This window comes from Bidens hawaiensis, unplaced genomic scaffold (genome assembly GCF_021521415.1).
Source record: "Bidens hawaiensis isolate Kalapana, Puna unplaced genomic scaffold, B.hawaiensis_p1.1 tig00006390_1, whole genome shotgun sequence".
Taxonomy (NCBI): domain Eukaryota; kingdom Viridiplantae; phylum Streptophyta; class Magnoliopsida; order Asterales; family Asteraceae; genus Bidens; species Bidens hawaiensis.
In genome coordinates, this window is record NW_027491431.1 from 594,853 (window position 1) to 616,846 (window position 21,994).

At 34.5% G+C, this 21,994-nt stretch overlaps 1 pseudogene; it reads left to right on the forward strand.

Annotated features, from left to right (window-relative positions):
* The first annotated feature begins 16,139 nt into the window (after positions 1-16,139).
* Positions 16,140-18,543, forward strand: LOC143632422 (putative receptor protein kinase ZmPK1; annotated as a pseudogene).
* Positions 18,544-21,994: the final 3,451 nt, after the last annotated feature.

A 21,994-nucleotide genomic window follows, 5' to 3' on the forward strand; every position in this document is an offset into this window, starting at 1 on the left:
TGCTCTTTCAAAATCAAGAATCTTTAAGATTCAAGATTCTTTCTTGTTTGGAAAAAAGTTTTAATTTGTTAAAATGAATCAAAACACAAATGCGTTCAAGATTCTTTGATGTTCCAAATGTGTTAAATCAATGGCTGGATACGGATTCAAGATTCTTGGATTCTTACTTGTTACAAAATGAGGTCTTTTGGTGGTGAAAGTGACTAAAAGCACATATAAATGAGACAGATGGATGATTGGATTCTGTGTGTGAAAGAGAATTAGAGGGTGTATGTATGGCCAATGAGACAGAAAGTAAAAAAGAAAAGGTTTAAGGGGGTCAACAATGGTGAAATTGAAGCCCAAAAAGCAAAAGTTGATTGGAGAGTTGCAGAGGGAGTGTTTTTAGTGAGGTTGAAGGTGTTAGCTTTAAGTAGTGATCTGTTTGTTAACATTTGACAGAAATGCCCCTCGAAAATACTTCCAAAGTTATGTTACCGTTGGTCCCTGCAGTCAGTGTGTATTTAATATCTGGATGCCCATACATCACATTATTTTACTTTTCTTACTTTTATCATCATTATTATTATTATTATTTTTAACCAACTTACAAGGTAATAGCAAATAGTGCTGGATAACCCAACCATTATTAGAGAACAACTTGTTGCTACGAGGCCTACTGTGGTAAGATCTAGTTGAGATAAGATACGAACTTGTGATATGTAGCATGCATCCCAAATCTTCCCTTCCCCTCTAATTCACGAGGTACACGAACTACCCTGATAATCAATTAGATTGGATAAATTACAGCTTGTACTGCATACGGTTAGAAAAATCATAATTTGTGCTAAATAGATGATTTATTCAATATGTAGTTAATAGTATTGATTTTAATTTGTATTGTGAATATTGATTTTGATTTTGATTTTGATTTTGATTTTGATTTGTATAGCTAATATAGAATCTTTTCCTCAAAATTTATTAAATGCTGATACATTGTTGTCTGCTTTAAAATTATATATGTATTTTACCATAAATAAGTAAGATTCTCTTGGATTCAAATTTGATTTATGATGTCTTAGCGCCTTTATTCCAGTTCTTGTTTTAGCTGAAAATCTATACATATATATAGAAAAAAGTGTAACCCGTCCGTGTAAGCAACAACGTGGAGACACAAGTTTCTTAATGGAGGATAAATTTTTAATATTAAAAAATGTATAAAATTTATAATGTAGGATAACTTTAAGATGGCATAAGTTTTATTTATTGTATTTACTTCCCGAGCTCACTTAACGAAGGAAAGGAAAGGAAATGAAAACAACATTTCCTTTCATTTATTTTCCTTTTCTTTCCATCCATTCAATTCCCTCCAAAAAGGAAGGAAAGAATTTACACAATAAAATCCTCCATTTTTCTTTCCTTTCCTTTGTTTTCTTTCCTTTAATGAAACTCAGGAACACACTTATTGTTCTTTCATTCCTTTAATGAAACTCAGGAACACAACATTTTCTTTCCATCCCTTCATTTACTTTCCTTTCCCTTGTTAAATGAAACTCGGGAACAGAAGCCTTAACCCTTAAGCATTAGTTTTCAATGAAAGTTAGCTTCGATTTATGTAAAGAATCAATTTAAGAAAGTAACATTTCTGTTATTGTTTTCCTTTGGGAAATAACGGCAGAATATGTGTAGGGAACAGGGATTAAACCCTATATAGCGTAACCACTAGTCGTTAAAAAAAACAACATAATATGTAACAATCTATGGTCCCACTCCAAACACATATTGATGGTGTAAACCCCCCCCCCCCCCCCCCCCCCCCCCCCGAAACGAGGATTACATACCTAGCATCTTTTCTACTATGTTGCAATTTTAAAAGCGGGGCCCATGTAGATTATTAGCTTCGAGCAAAATCCTATTGGTGTAAGACCAAATCTAATGCTAAATGAAAATCCGTCAAAATTTTCCTATTGGTGTAAGACCAAACCTAATGCTAAATGAAAATCCGTGAAAGAAATTTGACGTATCATAGTCCTTTTTATGTCTTCATTAATTTCCGCACACTCCCAAATATTTTCTTTCTTTGTCAATGGCAAAGTAACTCATCCTCTTTTTCAAGTCATCATCCACCCCTCCAAATATATGCTAGGCCATGCATAATGGTTAATGCTTTTCAAAAGATATTTTTCATCACATCATCATTTTTTTTCGCTAAAAATATGTGTAATGATTAATTATCCTCATTAACACTTCAAGCCACTTACGGCTTTATTGTAGAGATGTTAATGTGTCACACCCCGACCATGACGGAAACGTCGGGGCGCAACCGATTGTTCATCGCACACGACACTATTAAGTGACAATATTTAATCAACTCATTTAAATTCATAAAAACACAAAGAGTCACATAACTTGTTCATACAATAACCGAATTCAAATCATAGTAAATAATATATTGTTCGTTTTGCTAATATCCTAATAGTCTCGATAACGTTTTTTTTCCTTCAAGTCCTCGAGTCAACCTAAAGTCAAACCTGTAACATTGCATAAATAGATTTTGTCAACACAAAGGTTGGTGAGCAATTTCATAGTTTTTGTACAATAGATATATAATATGAAATTCCACAACTTGTATACAAAACAATAAATAATAGCAACAATTTAGATAAATGAAATCGTTAATAAGAATACATTAACGACACCTTTCTATAAGGGGATGCCAAATATACTCGGATTTTGTATGAAATCGTTAATAAGAATACATTTACGACACCTTTCTATAAGGGGATGCCAGATATACTCGGATTTATGAATCAACCATCCAAAAGCAGTAAACACATTAGCACTTAAGCATATAATCACCAAATCGAGCATTTATTTAAGTGAAGTATACAATAAAGTTTGTGGTTTAAGACTCAAGTATAAATCATTTGGATTTGAATAAGTTTGCAATGTCACCCCCAAAATATAAAAGAGTGAAAACGGGGGATGAAAGTACTCACATTCAAGTAATAAACTTGAAAGATTTGATGATTTGGAGATTAACCAGAACGATGAGTTTAACGAACGAAGCCTAAAGGAGAAGAAGTCTTGTATTAGAAAAGTTGTCTTGGAAGTCTTTAAATGAAAATAAATGATAAGAAATATAAACAATTTAAAGTTTAAGGTTTAAAATGTAAATATTTAAGAAATTATAATAATAGTCCTTTAAAAATGTAAGTTTGCTCGAAACCGGGTTAAAGTATCTAGCCCTTAATTTTACTCAACCTATGTTAAGTAATAAGGTGGGTAAAAATGCAAGAAAACAAGTCCCTTTATAATATAGATACTAAAACGGGTTTTAACGAGTGTTCGGGTGGTCGGTTCGGGTCTTGGTGACTTGACCAAACCCAAAGTCAACTTTCCCAAAATAATAAATGTATGAGATAGCTCAATAAATCTTAAAGAGACTTAACCAAGTATGTAGTTCTATTGTTTTAGAACTAACAACGTCCGTTAATCGAGTGTTCGGTTTAGTCGGTCCAAACTTTGTTATAGGATCAAGTTGGATTCAACATTCCGAGTACTTTGTGAAGATAATTAAAATCAGTTTATAAAGTATTTTTATAGAAATATATAAGCTTTAATGGTTAAAAACACACTTGTGTGTCTTAAGCGAGTAAACTTGGTTTAGTTCGGTTCGGTTCGGTTTTTTTATCTTGGAATAAGGCCAAGAATGGTTACCACATGTCCAAACATCATAGAACTTGTAAAATAATTTATAAATAATAATATCAAAGTTTTACATACAAAAAGTCAACAACAAAGTCTTTAAACGAAAGTTCGGTTTCTGGTTCGGATCTTGTTTTGGGATAAGACCGAGGTTAGATTCTACAAACCCATAACCATGGAACTAATTAAAATGATTTTAGAAACTAAAATCTTACATAAAACATGTTTATACAACTATTTAAACAAACTAGTAAACAAGAGTTCGGCTTCCGGTTTTGAGCTATTTACGGAATAACCGAGGCTAGTCTCTACAAACCCATAACCATGGAACTCAAAATGTAAAATAAAACTAAGATGAGCAGAAGTTAAACAAGTATAACTAGTTTGATAGTTAGATGCGGAAAATATATATAATCAAGGACTACTACGAGTCCTCCATGTAGCTTTGTCTTATGGGCCGGACACTTAACCGACCGAGACTGGAGAAATGCCCACCGAAGGTACAAAGGGTGCTATTATATATATGTTGCATAACATTCTTTAAGTATAAATAAGTGTTAACAAGTTGATTATAATGTAACACTATGGTCAGTTTGACTTTGGAAAGTCAAACTGCCAAAAAAAATATGAAGAACGCCTTTGAATGCTTGAGAATTAGAAGAGAAAGAGATGAATGAGCAAGGATTAATGAAGGGGATAGGGGTGTATATATAGAGTGGGTTGAAAGGGTCAAGCATGGGGTGTGATATCAAGGTTTGCATGCAAGAGGGGTCAAGACAAGTCACAAAACAAAAAAAAAATAAAAAATAAAAAAATGGGCTGCTGGTCTGCTGCTGATCTGCTGCTGGTCAGCACGTCGGTTCGCGTCCGGAAGTTCGTTTTTGATGTATCTTGAGCGTTTTAAGTCCGTTTTCGAATCCGTAAAAGGGGTTTTTCAAATTAGACAAGCGGGAATGTTTTAGTAACATAAAATCCAATATTTTATATATTTGAAATGTTCGGGATATAAATCGGGTAGGTTTACAACATAAAAACAAATACAAAATAAATACAATTTGACCCGAAATCGAGGATTGTCACATAATGCCCCTATAAAGCCCAATAGTGCCCGAGGGAATAAAGGACTTTATACGTCTCTAATAATGCCCTATTGCGAATGGTCTAAATGCATTGCATTGGTGATGGTTTAATCACTCCTCTATAGAGGGTCACAGGTGTCCGTGTCCAAGTTGGCAGATGAAAGAAAAACTTTTCAGTCTAAAGGTGTTTTCACTTTTCACAGGTTGTGTGTTGATGAAGAGGGAGTTCATGTAGAGGACACCAATTTGAAAGATACGAGGGGGTACGCCTATGGGTGGTGGATTGGAGATAATATGCGATCACACCAATTTCTCTTCAATGACGAACTAAGGGCGCGTTCGTTTCATGAAATGGAATTGGAATTTGCATAGGATTTTGGAATTGGATTAGAATCTGAACATTCCAATAGAAATTGGAATTTGAAGGAATTGGATTTAGAATCTGAACATTCCAATAGAAATTGGAATTTGAAGGAGTTGAGATCCAATTCCATTATTGAGGTGTTCGTTTGGCAAATGAATTGGAATCGTTTTTTTTTTTTGGATCTTTTGTTTTTTAATTTATATTTTGCGTTATAATTTTTTTATTATTTTTTTTTGAATTTTTTTAGGGGTTTTAATTAAGACTATCCATTATCACAACCCAAGCCAACCATTTATTAAAAAACTAGGGTCTGTTTGGTATAGGTTAATGGAATGAACGAAGGAATGGAATGGACAAAGAAATAAAATGAATCATTACCATTTCATTGTCTTGTTTGGTTATCACGTATGAATGAAATGAATCATAACTCTATTATTATAATTTTTATTAAACAGTAAACTATACACACATAATATTTTTGTCAATTAATGGAATGGTAATAACATAATACGATATAATAATAAAAATATAATATAATAAAATAATAATAATGATGATAAAATAATAATAATAATAATTGTTGATCATTTTTCATTCCATTCCTTGAAAGAATGAAAGAAAAACCTTCTTTTACTAAGGAATCAAAAATACTATATATGAAAGGAATTGCTTTCATTAGAAATTATTCATTCAACTGATGAATGACAACCAAACTTGTTTTATTTCATTCATTTGGAATGATCCATTCCATTCCGCCTATTATTATTTCATACCAAACGCTACCTAATTTCTCTCTCTTCTATCTATACAACCCAACCCAATCCAATATTTTACTCACTATTACAGCCCAACTTAAACCAATATTTTATTAAATAAAAATGCTTCATTTTTTATAAAAATATCAAAATGTTCAATATTTTTTATTAATAAAAGCGTATCGTTGCATTTTTTTTTTTAAAAAAGTTAAAAGTTGTACTTTTCATGAAAAAACCAAGTTATATATAAAAAAAAGTTTGGTTGCAAACTTAGGTTGTTCACCTAGGTTGCAACTGGTTGTGGACAAAAAAGAATTTCTAATTTTTTAATTAATTTTTTTCTATTTTTGTGCCACCTTGCAACCGGTTATGATAAATGGTCATCATAGTGTATAGTCTAAGATCAAAAACCTCTTAAAAAAACATTCAAAAATAATAATAAAAAATTCATAATCAAATATAAATCGAAAACAAAAAAAGTAAAAAAAAAAAACCTAAAATGCTTTATTCGTTAAAAAAAAACACCTCGAGAAAAGATTCCAACGAATTCACTTGAAATCCTTCACATTTTGGAATGATTTAAAATCCCTTTATTTGAAGGAACTGAATTCCAATTCCTTGACAACCGAGTACACCAAAATGGAATTAAGATTCCAATTCAAACGAAACGAACACGCCATATTATGGGATTTTAATTCCAATTCTTTTGAATTATGTGAAAGGAACGCGCCCTTAAGAGTCTACCTCTTGATCTTGAGTTTGATCCATTACATGTCAATTAATGCTATTACAGAGGGAAGGAAAAAAAGACCTAAAGTGATTATACCCGAAATTGTATATTGAACAAAATTTTGTTTATAAAGATTTTGCTAAATATACGGAGATATTATTTAACAAAATTTATTTATACACATGTAATTACAAATCATTTACCAGCAAAGTCCCTTGTAATCATAGGTTCATCCGGGTAATTAGGAGTTTTGCCATATAAGGCTTCCTCCTTAGGGGTCTCAGGTTTGGATCCAACAAGTGTATGTCATTAAAAGAGAAAGAACACAAATATTCTAGGATCGAACTTGGATAAGGAGAGATTAACAAGTGTTATAACCATTTGAGAGAAACACCATTGCCACCAAACTAATTTATAAAATGAGTTAATTGGATTAAATTAAGCAGCTGAAGATACATTTGGTTCGTACTAAAGAGAGATTAGTTAGGTTAAAAATAACAACTGTTTTCCACCTCTGATATTTATGCTTTAAAAATAAAATAAAAAATAGTTACGGCTTGATTATAGTAAGCAATGGTGGTAACTTATGTTGCTAATAAAGAGGATAATGGCGCTATAAACAAAACAAAAGGAGTTTTAAACCCATAACACCTTAAACTTATATTTATTTGCATTTACAGAAGAGGTGGCATGATGAATAGATTAATTAATGGCTCGAAAGCAGTATCATATTGAAATGGATTCTTAAAATAATTGTTTGTGTCGACTAACGAAAAATGTCACAATGCCTATAGGAATTGTTGCAGCAATAACTTGAAACATGTATGATGAACAAGTGATTGAAATAAAGTCTTTTTTTTAACTCAACCTATATAGTAGACGGTTATGTTAAAAAGCATCAAAATTAAGACAAAATCAAGAGACAATACACGTACATGCATCCATTTCTACATGCAAGTTTTTGGGATACACGATTAGGACTTACGAGTAGCGACGGATCTAGTAATTTTTTTTTCATAGTGGGTAATCAGGCTTTTGGGACACATTCCGTTAGGAGTAGTTTTTGGGACACACAATTATAAGAAAAAAAAAGGTTTTTGAAAGTAATAATGATAATAAAAGACAAAATAATGAAAAAGAAAAATACAAAAAGATCTTAATCGTATTAATGTAAAAGTTGAGAGAGAATGTACATTTAGTAAAAGGGGAATTCTAGGGACCCCCCCCCCCCCCCGCTAAAACACCCATCAATACGCCCGTATAGGGTTATACGGGGCGTATTGGGTCTCCGTATATCCCCCGTATAGTCCTATATGGGGCGTATAGGGGACCCAATACGCCCCGTATAGCCCTATACAGGACGAGGGCGTATAGGGGCTATCTGGGTGTCCCTAATAGGTGATAATGATGGCCAAAAGACCAAAGTTATGAATAAGATTGTCTCAGAACATCAGTCGGCTTTCTTATCCGGGAGATATATTCTTGATGGCCCTTTGGTGGCTAATGAGGTTATTGCTTGGGCTAAGAAGAGGGAAAGAAGAATTTTTATATTCAAGATTGACTTCGATAAAGCCTTTGATAATGTGAATTGGGAGTTCTTGTTGTCGGTTCTTTCTCAGATGGGTTTTCCTTCGGTTTGGTGCGATTGGATTAGTGGTACCTTGTTGGCGAGCAGATCGTCTGTTCTTGTTAATGGATCTCCTACATTCGAATTTGGATGTCATAAAGGCATTCGTCAAGGTGACCCGCTATCGCCTTTTCTTTTTATTATTCTGATGGAGGCTTTTTCAGGTATGTTGAAACAGGCCTGTGATATAGGTGCGTTTCATGGTATTACTCTTCCTAATGAAGGTCCTACTTTATCCCATCTTTTTTATGCGGATGATGCTATGATTATGGGAGAGTGGTCTTCTTTTAATTTTGATAACTTGAAACGTATTCTTCGCATATTTTACTTGTTTTCGGGGCTAAAGATTAATCTCCATAAATCAGTGTTATTTGGAGTAGGTGTAGAAGATGGTGAGATCGATATCCAAGCCGGTTTCATGGGTTGTAAGCCGGGTAGAATCCCGTTTTCTTATCTAGGGATTATGGTTGGCGCTAACATGAATAGGGTGGTTAATTGGGAACCGGTTGTGTCCAAGTTCAAGAAGAGGCTATCTAAATGGAAAGTTAATTCGTTATCTATGGCTGGTCGGTTAACCCTTATTAAATCGGTGCTGGATAGTCTTCCCACTTATTATTTTTCGCTTTTTAAGGCACCCAAGAAGGTTACCAATGATTTAGAAGCTTTGATGAGAAGGTTCTTATGGGGTGGTTCGGATGAAGTGAGGAAGATGTCATGGGTGGCTTGGGAGGTAGTCACCAAACCTATAAAAGAAGGGGGTTTAGGTATCGCTCGTTTAGAGGTTAATAATCAAGCGCTGATTACTAAATGGCTTGGGAGATTTCTAAATGATCAGCACGCGATGTGGAGAAGAGTAGTGTTGTCTATTCACGGGTCCTCGCGCTGTTGGGGGCTTGCTCCGGTTAATAATGGAGTTCCCGGGGTTTGGAAGAATTGTGTTATGTTCTGGAACAAATTTAAGGTTGATGGTGTGGGTTTTAATAGAGTGATCCGGGCCACAGTTGGGAATGGTCGCCAAGTTCGGTTTTGGACGGATTTGTGGTTGGGTTCGGCGCCGGTTATGGACAAGTATCCGTCCTTATATGCGGTAGAAAAACATAAAAATGTCTTGTTAGCTGATCGGTTGGTGGTCACTGGATCTTCTAGTCGCATTGTGTGGGATTGGCTTAGAGCTCCTTGCTCCCAACAGGAGGTGTTCGAGAAGCAGGAGTTGGAAGATCTCCTTCAAGAGGTGGTGATGGTTGACCGTGAAGATTCATGGTCTTGGGCGGTTGGTAGCTGCAAAGAGTTCGAGGTTTCGGCGATTAAAAGATGGATGGTGCGGTCCGTTGAGGATGCTGGGAGTTCCAGTTTCCAATGGAGCAATTGGGTCCCGAAAAAATGTAATATTTTTATGTGGAGGGCCGTTCTGGATAGCCTTCCAACCAAGCAGGCTTTAGCTAGACGTCATTTGTATTGTGATGATCATAGTTGCGCTTTATGTGAAAGTAATGAGGAATCGCTCGAGCACTTGTTAACCGGGTGTTTCATTTCTATGGCCGTTTGGAATGCGATTGGTTCATGGTGCAACATCCCTAGATTTTTTGTTTTTCATGTCAATGATTTGGTGGAAGTGCATAAGGTTTGTGGTGCGACGGGGAATAAAAGATTGATTATTCATGGAATTGTCATCATTACTTGTTGGAGGATTTGGCGGGCTAGGAATGAAAAGATTTTTTCGGGCAAGAACACTAAGGTGGCAGAAATGGTTGCGGATATAAAATCTTTGGGTTTTCTTTGGTACAAAAATAGATCTAAGATAGGGGTAGTGGATTGGAAAAGTTGGTGTTTATTTGATGTAACGTGATCGTTGGTTTTGGTTTTTGGTTTTCAGCGCCTTTCTCCGTCTTAGTGATAGTCGTTGGTTGTGTCTGTTTTTAATGAAAGTCAATTTTCAAAAAAAAAATTAAAATCCAGTATCCTTTTCATATTTAACCCGAAATTTGAACTTTAACTTCACTAAAATAAAGTCTCTCTACTTTATAAATGCTTAAATTTAACCTGAAATTTTGACGGGTGTTACAAAAACACTTAAGAACGCACACGTACCAAAGTTTGTATGAAATCACTATCTAGATCTGAGTTTACGTTTAAATTAGTGTTTTAATGGTTTCAACTCATTTAATGAACTGGTGTGAGTTCAGAACGTAAAGGATCGATTTAGGAGGTGGAAGTCAGAGCGTTAATTGATTCAGATGTGAGGGCGACCCCGTAAGGACGAAACCATGGACAAAATCTCCAGTATGACCCGGTCTTCAGAAACTAACAGTATTAGAACGGGTATTCAGGTATGAGATTAAAAATATATATATAATATTTCGTGGGTATAAACGAATATGGGATTAGGTGATACTAAACCCGATAACCGAAATCATATATACCCATTAACCCGAACCATATAACCGAAATTTTTTTAATTTTAATATTTCATCCACTCTTGTCTAGATGCCACTTATTTCATTTCGTATAAGATGAAATTATCTTTTAGGATCTTTATTTTGATGATTTTATTTATAGTTAAAAACATAAAACTATATAAAAATAAGAATGAAAAGAAAAATATGTACTCGAAAATCCTAACATGTATTTTGTTACAAACTAAACATTAAGTGATACTTGCAGGTATGTTCAATACTCGATGGGTAGTTTCCGACATAGACCCAACTAATATTGAACTGGGAATGAAATATGGTTTTACAATCAAGTATGAAACTATAATTACCGAAATTCGTCTCAGTTTTCGTCCTTGTTTTCTGTTGAGAATCATTTTTATTTGAATCTCTTCATACATATTAAATGGGATCTTAGGAGTGTGTGTGTATAATATAAAAAATATTCCATAAATTGGGATAAATTAACGAAATAGCAATGACTATATTTTGAGCCAACGCAAAAGACAAGTGAAGATCTTTGGTTTTCTGCAACTGCAACATGCCATCTTCTTTTACAACCGTCAATGGTTTTAATGTGATTTAAATGAGTAGGTCTGGGTCAAACCAATCATGAATCAACCATTCATTTTTACTTTATTTTGCTACATATTACTTTTGGCAATGTTTTAAATAAATAATGCAACTTGCACTGAATTTAATATATTTATAACTATTAAATCTATTAAGATAATAAACCACCATACTTGAGCGTCAAACTAATGATGGACGGTTAAAATTCTGTCTAAGGTATGGACACACCTAGGTTGGGTTATGAAGAGTATCACCATTAAAAAAAGAACTATTTTTAAGTGATAAACCCGAAAAATCTTAAATTAATAAAATGAGTTTTAAAATAAGTTAGGGGTAATTCCATTAAGTGACTATCTGCCAATTATTATAGGATGTGTTTGGTTCACTAAGAATACACCTTTTAGCAGTTCATAAAGACCTTTTATAGGTAGCAGGATAAGTTTTATAAATATGTTGAATAACTCATAGTTTAGGTCAACTTTATTAATAATTCAGCATAAAATTATCACACGGCCCCATAGAGTAATCAATTTATGTAAAACAGATTAACTAATCACATTGCTAGATTTAAGGAATTTCATTGATAGTAGAATATTCCCAATCAAGGGATGGATTGTGACTATCCAAAACTCAAAGACCCTTTCTTTAAATTCATTTGATAATTAACTCGGACAAATGTGATTAATGAAGGGAGCCCCTTAATGAGCATACAAAGATAGTGATGACCATCCAAGCTGAAAAAGTGTATACAATAAACACAAAAGAGAATGATGAAAGCTAATTCGCTTTCTTTGACTGATTTGCATTCATTTAAAAGTTGACATGTTCTTACCAAGAACTCAATTAGTTTATTTTATACTATGTATAATCATATATGATATTATATTTATATAATATACGTTAAGATCCAAGTTATTGTACAATAATTGTTTTATCGTACAAAAGGTACGAGAGAACACCAACCTCTTATTTCATTGAAGAAATTACGTAGTGACATAGTTGTAAATATGGAACCTAAACTACGCACAAAACTAAAGTTTCATAATTATGCATGAAGTAAATAATTGCCAATGAAGTAAAATAATTACGTTTAAGAAAACTAACCACGCATGAAGTAAAATAAGTATGAATGAAGAAAAATAACTAAGCATGAACAAGATCACGCGTGTTATACGCACATGATTTTAAGATTTTGTGTTTTGTAAAAAATAATGGCGTATAAAAAAGTTATCAACGTTTTTAAAAAATAGGGAAACTTGAAAAGAAAAATCAACAATTGTGTTTCGTAATTACAATTATGCCGTCGAACAAATTGTCCATAGTTATTGATTAAAAAGACAAAAAGTAACATTACTTGTTTTATTTTAGAGACCGCCCGTGAACTAGGATACGAAAGCCCAAAGATGTCATCAATACGCATGAGTGTGAAAGGATGAAAGCATCCCATGTCCATGTCAATGACTAAAATCTGCTTTTGATTTTAACCTTAAATTATTAGTCTACAATATAAATATACATGCAAAATATGAAATCATCATCATAGCAATATCTGAATGATGAAAAAGAAGACTCGCAATATTCAAGCTTTTGGAATTGGAACATACCATCATGTCAAACAATCACCTTTTTCTTCAAAATCTCTCAATAGGTTTGTGCATTTAAGTGTTATTTATAAGAGTGTACTTAAATGCAAATTAGGCACTAACAAGCTAGTAAGTTATCGGTCAAGTTCATCCATTCAGTTTTATACATCATCTTTTATATGGTTCAATGCTTACTAAACGATTTATTTGAACGACAATGGTCATCCTAGAAAAAGGTTGAACTTTGGGCCCTTCGGATACAATTCCGATGCCTAACTACTAGGCCATCTTGTGATGGTTAGTTACTAAACGATTTAAACACGAAACCTAAAATCTAAAAGTAATTTAATGTGAGGAAATACCAAAGGAGATTTAAGAAGTAATCCCTCTTGCACAGTACTTGAGTATTTAACTGCTGATCAATTAGTAACAACCTTAGGGTGCCATAATTGACAACACCAATAACATGTGATAATACTTAAGAATTTGCTTTAACTACCCCTCTGGTATCTTCTACATACTGCAGTCACAAAATTGGATTCTAGCTGTAACACAGACAAGGTACTTTAGTTTTAGCATTATCATAAATATTGCTGGAGCAAAACTGATTTAGTTTAACAGCAAAAGTTGTGCTAGATTGTTAAAAGGACACTTATTAATAGTGGAAGCTAGTATACATTTTCAACTTTTCAGTCAGCCTTAAATCACGCTGCAGTATTCATGTTGGGCAAATTTGTAGAATATACGTACACTTCCATTATGTAGAACTAGACAGTGAGTTTGATGAGAATATAAAAAACACCACCAGTCAAATTCAAACTATATATTGTAATTTTGTTTTATTTAATAAATTCCTTTTTTTTTTCTTACAAATCTTGAATTTTTATCAGCAATCTAGATATTGGATTACATCGAAACAGAAGGCAAGCGGGCAACAAGCTGCGCCGCTACCCCTTTTTGAATCGCAAAACCCAATCTTTTAAAAACTATATTTGCTGATCTTGGAGTCATAACATTACTATGCATGACCCGCTGAACACGGATAAGTAGCTCCACAGCTTCAGGCGCGAGGAAACCAAAAGTGTCAAAAGCAAAAGAAATAAATACATGTTGGTTGTCAAGACACGCCTTTTCATGTTTTGCCACTTTACCTGAAGCAGCTTTTAATGCGGCTTGACTGACCGCGAAACCACTACTCCCTAAGCCCACCAAAGAAGAAACCCCTGTTAAATCCACACACACGTGTTTCCCTCCTATCCATCCAAACACCAAAATGTCATCCGGTCGAAGAGATGATCTTCCCTCCGACGGATCAGTCAGGAAATTCACAGGTGCTTCTTTCTTAACAGAAATCCCAGCTCGCCTGAATATATCAAAGAGCACATCCCTAACCAGATCGTGTCGGTACTTGAACCCCGGGAGCTCTTTACAGTGCACCGCGTGCTCCCCATATGAGTCTAAACACGCTTTACGACAAACAGGACATATCTCATCAACCGGAAATAGAGGAATCATAAGGCGATACTTAAGGATACTACGATACTCCACTGGAGACATATGCTGGCCTAACCCATCTATAGGGATAGCAAGAAGAAAATCTTGAGCATGTGGTGCTTGTAGACACTCAAAAATGGCTTTTTGTCTGCTTGTCATGTTAAAGTGTGACTCCATGTCGTGAACAATTTTACTAAAAATTGTAATTTGTTGGAGAATTCGATTATGGATACGGAGAACATGAACCAACGAATAGAGTTACTAGAATAACTAGTTTTAAATTGAAATCAAGGGTATGTCTCGCACCATATATTAAGGGATAATATTAAAGCAGGTTTTAGGGTGTTTTTTTAGACAGAAAAAGTGATCATAATTCATAAGCTATAAAAAAAAAATTAAATGAGTGCTTACTTTTAACGCTTTTTTAATAAATAATTATTTTGAAAAATAATATATAATACTTATAACATATAAAATAAAAGATAATTTTAATGAGAACTCATGTACTCTTCAACTCTAATATTAAATTATACTCTTTTTTAACTATCATGAATTCATGGGACATGAACTTAATAAAAGATAATTACACTTTTCGAAAAGACAAAATCTTACCCAACTCTTTAATAACATTTAACAAAAAAGAAAAAAAGAAAAAAGATAATAGAAATTACGTACATAAACAATGGTGGATGAGTGTTTTTGAAAAATATTTAAACTGTTTCCATGAAATTTAAGAAAGTTAATTAAATCACATAAAATAAATGAAGGGAAGGGCCACGTTCGAATGTCAATGTCGACTAACATTCGAAATAACTTGAAAGTTGAATAATCAACAATGAAGGCCGGGTTCGATCAGTAATAGAAGGGAAAACTTTAGTACCGTGATGTTTACGTCGTTCTTGATGACTTAATGATGAATAAAGATTAACATGGTCAACAAAAGTCAAAACCGTTTATCAGTTTCTGTTCGGATTGAAACCGGTTTCTTGATCAGGTTACGGCTGGTTTCGGTTTAGTCTTTGACCGGGTTTGGTCTGGTTAACCGGTTTGAAACTGGTTTTGGTGGAGAAATTGCAAATTGGTTCCGAACCTACGGTTTTAAATCGGTTTCTACATAATCCGTTTCAAATTGGTTTGATTTTTGAATTGATTTGGTTAACCGATTTATTTATCCAACTCTAAATCTAGTATTATGGTCCATATGCTGCCATTAATGGAAATTAACATTAGGAAAGTGACCATTAATAATTTGAATAAAATTTGTTTTTCTATTTAGAATAGAAGACAAATCATAACTATCATAGAAATGGCATTGCGATTAGTAATATTCTAAGTGTTACCCCACTTAACATCTATTCTTCATGAGACCAAAATGACTTAAAAAGATAACCACATGATGATTCTTCTTTAAAAAACAATCAAAATACATGCATCACTAAAATATTTAAATTTGAGGGACCATCGGACGGTTTGAGCATTGACCGTGAGACTACTTATGTAGATTTTCAGGATGCTTATTTTGACTTGATTAGTTGATACTAGGATTTGGAAGCCAAAATCAAACGATTATATTATATATATATAACATGCATACCAACTTGCAATTTACGCCGATCACAATCTAGAAGCCAAGTGACACTAACTGCATATGCTTCTTTCCAACATACGAATTTCTGGCATTGTATGGCAAACGTACATCACTAAGCAACTTTGAATTGAATGTCGAGCACGGTACGGTATGAGACTATTTCAACCACAACTTCTAATATATACACATGAAGTAGATATATGCTAATTCACTCACATTGTATGATCATCATGCATTTGCCCTTCGTATTCCTCCTACCTTTATTAACACTCTATTATCCACATGTTGTTGCTTCTTCTTCACCAAGTGTGTTAGCCCAAGGCTCATCGCTCTTTGTTGAAAAGAACGATCGTATGGTTTCACCAAATCGTCTTTTCACAGCCGGATTTCAAGAGATTGGCCAAAATGCTTATTTCTTTGCAATATGGTTTTCTGAGCCCATGTTGGATGGAAATTACACGTTGGTTTGGATGGAAATTACACGTTGGTTTGGATGGCAAATAGAGACGGGCCTGTCAATGGAAAACGCTCCAGGTTTTCTTTGTCCAAAGAAGGAAACCTTGTTCTAACGGACATTGGCCAAAGAATTTGGACGTCCAACACTCACTCTAATTCGCCTTTGCAACTTCAGCTCCTTGACTCGGGTAACCTTGTTCTTATCCAGTTAGATAAGAACTCGTATCTTTGGCAAAGCTTTAGTTTTCCAACCGACACTATCCTTCCCAATCAGCTTTTCACAAAGATACCGCCCTCATATCTTCAAGAAGTTCGACAAAATTTTCTTCTGGATACTACAAGTTCTACTTTGACAATGACAATGTAATCCGCCTTCTTTACGGTAGCAATGAAGTTACCAGCGTTTACTGGCCTAAGTCATATGTAGTAGCGTGGGACGTAGGAAGGTCTACTTACAACAATAGTAGATTGGCTTTTCTTGATTCCAAAGGGAGTTTCCGATCCTCTGATAATCTTTATTTTAATACAACGGACTATGGTGATGCCATTCAAAGAAGACTCACACTTGATGTGGATGGCAATATTAGAATTTACTCACTTAAAAATAGGAGGTGGAGTGTTTCATGGCAAGCATTTTCAGCACCATGTAGAATTCATGGGATTTGTGGTCCAAATAGCCTTTGTACATACAAGTCTGAATTGGGAAGGAGATGCACTTGCATGCATGGATACAAGAGCAAGAACCACTCCGACTTGTCTTTTGGGTGTGAACCTATGCATGATCTGTCCGGACATCATGAGAATTATGACTTCATAAAGCTCGGTCATGTGGAATTTTATGGATTTGATTCTAAATTTATACGTAATTCCACTTTTAAAGAGTGCAAGAGGGAATGCTTGAGTAACTCCAACTGTAAGGCCTTCCAATTCACCTTTGAAGAAGACTCAGGCTTGTTTCAATGTTATGTCAAGACACTGTTGTTCAATGGCTACTACAAGGGTACTCGTTACAATACATACCTTAAGCTACCAAAAAATGATGTATTAACACATAATCAAAGGGTTGCTAATGAGTCCGTCTTGGATTGCTCGAGTTCTATAATTCAGCTAAAGCGAACATATGAAAACAAGAAAGCAAATGGGTCGCTGAAGTTCATGTTGTGGTTCAGTGTTATCCTCGGGGTAATTGAAGTTACTTCCCTTGTATTATTCTATTATATCACCAAACAACCCTCCGGTACAACAACCCAAAGCTACCTAGCAATTGCAACTGGATTCAAAAGGTTTACATATGCAGAGATAGCTAAGGCATCTAATAATTTCAGAGAAGAGATTGGAAGAGGAGGTGGTGGCGTTGTGTACAAAGGCATACTTCCAGACAATCGAGTCGTAGCAATCAAGCGACTTCACGAGGCTATCCAAGGAGAAGCTGAGTTTCTAGCAGAGATGAGCACAATTGGAAGGATAAATCATAAGAACTTGATAGAAACATATGGCTATTGTGCCAAGGGAAAGCATAGGATCTTGGTCTATGAGCACATGGAGAAAGGCTCATTAGCTAGGAACTTAGGTAGTAACCAACTTGATTGGAAGAATATGTTTGACATCGCATCAGGCGTAGCGAAAGGGCTAGCTTATCTACATGAAAAATGCTTGGAGTGGGTTTTGCATTGTGATGTTAAACCACAAAACATATTGTTGGATGCAAATTATAATCCCAAGGTGGCGGATTTTGGTTTGTCCAAGCTATTCGACCAAGGTGTAACTGGAAATTCTATCTTTTCGAGGATAAGAGGGACTAGAGGGTATATGGCTCCAGAATGGGTGTTTAACCTTCCAATTACTTCAATGGTGGATGTTTATAGCTACGGGATTGTGGTGCTAGAGATGATAACAGGACGGAGTCCCACATATGATGAACCAACCGATGATAACGAAAGGTTGGAACAAAAGAGGCTAGTAAGTTGGGTTAAAGAGAAGGTCCACGAGGCTGACGAAAGTTTGGAAGAGACACAAATCATGGATATATTGAATCCTATGATATGAGGTGAATATGAAAAAGGTCAATTGAATAATCTTCTTAAAGTGGCTCTGCAATGTGTCGAAGAAGATAAGGATTCTCGGCCAACCATGAGCGATGTTGTGAAGACGCTTCTACACCTTGAGATGGATGATTAGTGGTAACCGCATTTCGCTCATATGGTTAAAGATAATGGAGTCGATTATGAGTTGTAAGCTAGTTGTTTGAAAAATATGTAATTTCATGTTCTAAATAGGCTCACTAGGTTGAGATTCCCTTTAATTTGTTTTAATTAATAAATCTCAACTCCTTATGCATCTCACGAGTTAAGAATGTTTTGTGACTTGTCATCATGGATCAGTTCTTTGTCATAACTTTTAAGGATCAGTTCTTTGTCATAACTTTTAAGATATATCAAGTGTTTGATTTTAATTGAGTTTTGTAATTTGTCATAATAATTAGAATAGTTATTAACATATTAATTATAAAGTTCAAGTCACTCACAAAAATGATATTGTTCTACTACAACTATCTTACAAGTGGGCGAAGCGTGTTTGGTTTGCCACCTGGTATGGTACGTGGTCTTTTCCAGTCGTTTCTTGTCGATTTGGTGGGCCCTTTCGTCACTCTATTTAATCTCTTTCCCAATCGTGTTTCATTTATTTTTCAAGTTCAATTGCATGAGTCGGTGGTGTCACCAGTACATTGCTGGTACTTTGATAAATTAGGTAATGCTTTCTTCACTTTGTGCTCGATTTGCATTGTTGGTTTTACGATTGCTGTACAATGTAGCCTTTCATATTTTTTTTGGGGGGGGGGGGGGGGGTTAATTTGGTGTTTTAGTGCTATTTTTTTTGGTTCGTAGTGGAGAGGCTTTGGTTAGCAAAAGATATATGTTGCTTCCTGGCTGTTGAAAAGTTTCAGTTAACAAAAAATATATGTAGTGGTTAGGCATAGGTTCGGTTCTTTGACCAGTTTATGATCGGTTCTTGGCGACCAGTTTATGAACAGTTCTTGACGGTGTATGATTGGTTTTTCAAGCAGTTTGTAGCTTCAATCAGTTCTCAACCAGTTCATATAAAGGACAATTAACATTGCTCTTTTGACCAAATGGTGTTAACAAAAAAAAAAGGGAAAATAACCAAAATGGCCCGTTGGACCAACCACATTCCTTGACTGGTCATCAATTCTATATAATACCCAAAATGGTCATTCCAAGAACAGTCGGACCGACCATTTAAAATCTGCCATGGAACCAACAAGATGTTGGCATGTGTCCTCAAAACAACAAGATCTGTCATCCGACTGAATAGACAGTCGGCCAATGGAATAAACGGCCGGATAGATAAGTCGGCCAACGGAATAGATAAGTCGGATGACAGATCTTGTTGTTTTGAGGACACGTGTCAACATCTTGTTGGTTTCATAAACCGCGGATGGAAGATTTTAAATGGTTCGTTCGACCGTAATGGAATGGCCACTTGGGTATTTATAGAATTGATGGCTAGTCAAGGAATGTGGTGAGTCAAATGGGCCATTTTTGTTATTTTTCCCCCAAAAAAAACTGATACAAATAGTTTATGGCTAAAGGTTATCTTCTCAATACATAATCACCAAAGTCATTGCCATTATATACCTCTAAAAGTATGCATCTTTTAGTAGAGTTGGGATCTAAAGTTTTAAACAAACTGCCAATAAACAGACAAAGTTGCAAAGACCATGAATATCAAAAGCTAAAACACTGCTTACCAGTTACCACATAACAATTGTAGCAAATTTACATCCATTGTTAATTGTTTTGTTTCCGGATTTTTAAAATAGTAACATCAGTTATAATTTATAAAAAGTTTTTTTTTAATGTATTGTGAAATCATAGCTTCATAGATGTTTGTGTTTTCTTTTGGCGTTCAAGTTAACTATATCTGTAATCTCGCAGTTGCTCGGTGGCCGCCACCAGACTCTCCAGGAATCAATCAAAGTTCAAACCACCCACCAAAATATTTAAACACATCACATGCTAACTGCAAAATGATTTTCAACAGACACCCGGCCAGCACATCAAGAAGAAAACAAAGATGTAACAACTGCAGCATAACAGGCCCAAACACTCTTTTTGAACATTGACAGCCCGTCATCAAACTGCCACGAAGCACTTTTTGGTAATGAAGTTGGACATAATTAGTTGAACAACAATGGCAACCAAAATTTGTTAGCAAACCAGTCAAGAAACATATGCATCACCAAAACATGTATGCTTTAAGTACAATGTATGCATATTTTAGGTAGCAAGTTGAAAGCAAACAATGAACATATATGTAGGTTTATCTAACCGTTTGTAATGAAAACTTAAGAATGTTTTCAACACTTTCTAGCGAAAACTCACAACTCTATGCCCAAGCCGCGAAGTACGGGCCGGGTACACTTCCTAACAAAAGTGTTATGGTAAAAGATTGTAATGATGATAATTAATGTTCTGTTTACAATGAGGGAGGAATAATCCATATATACACAGACAGTAGTTCGTAAATCAAGCCAAGAATTGTGCTATACATATAGAAACCAAATAAAAAGGATATAATAATTAAAAGATATTAAAGGGTTTTGACTAATATAGAAACCAAATAAAAAGGATATAATAATTAAAAGATATTAAAGGGTTTTGACTAAGAAACAATAATCACGGAGAGAATAATAGACTTCTGTACTTCCTAGTTGTTATTAAGGAAAAGGGTGTATGAAAAGAATAAATACATACGTATACAGCATTTGTAGTATCAAAACTCATAATCAACAAGCCTTTCAAAACATGATTTTCTTGAGTATAAAAAAACGTAAAATTCAGATATTTATGCTATATCTTTTCTTTTTTTTAATTAAGCATACTAAAATACTAATATGGTTCAAATATGAATGAAAAGTCATACCACAACTAAATATATAGTCCATCATTTTTTTAATATCCATTATTTTTTATATACTTAATTTTATAAAGGATATATATTCATACAATAAAATGCAACCTTTTATTCCCTTAAATTTGACGTTGGTGTTATAATAATTTAAAAATTTACGTTTTGAAGGGCTTGCTTGTTATGACGGTGCACCTTATTAACTCTTAACAGAGGTGCACCTTTTCAGTTTGGCTTCATATTGTTTATAATGAGTTTTGATGCTCATTTCGATTACAAAGTTATAGCAACCCATAGAATGATGTATGTACTTCAGTGTTCCTCCGTATTGTTTTTTTCATTCAATATTTTTCTTTATGGACTGACTACATATCGTTTTCCTGTGACAAATTACAAGACCCAATTGGCCAATTAGAACCAACACTTGATATATCTTAAGAAAGATTTTATGAACACATGACCAAGACTCCGTTATGACAAAACCACAAGACATTCTTAATTCACTTCTGTACGTGATGAACAAGGAGTTAAGATTTATAGATTAACATGAACCAAAATGAAATCACTACTAGCGCACTTATTTTAAACATGGAAGATGCATATCTGCTACAATTCACAACTCATAACCGGCTAGTCTCCAACACATAAATTAACTACTGTAACCATTTGAACGAAATGTGGTTGCCGCTAACCTTCCATC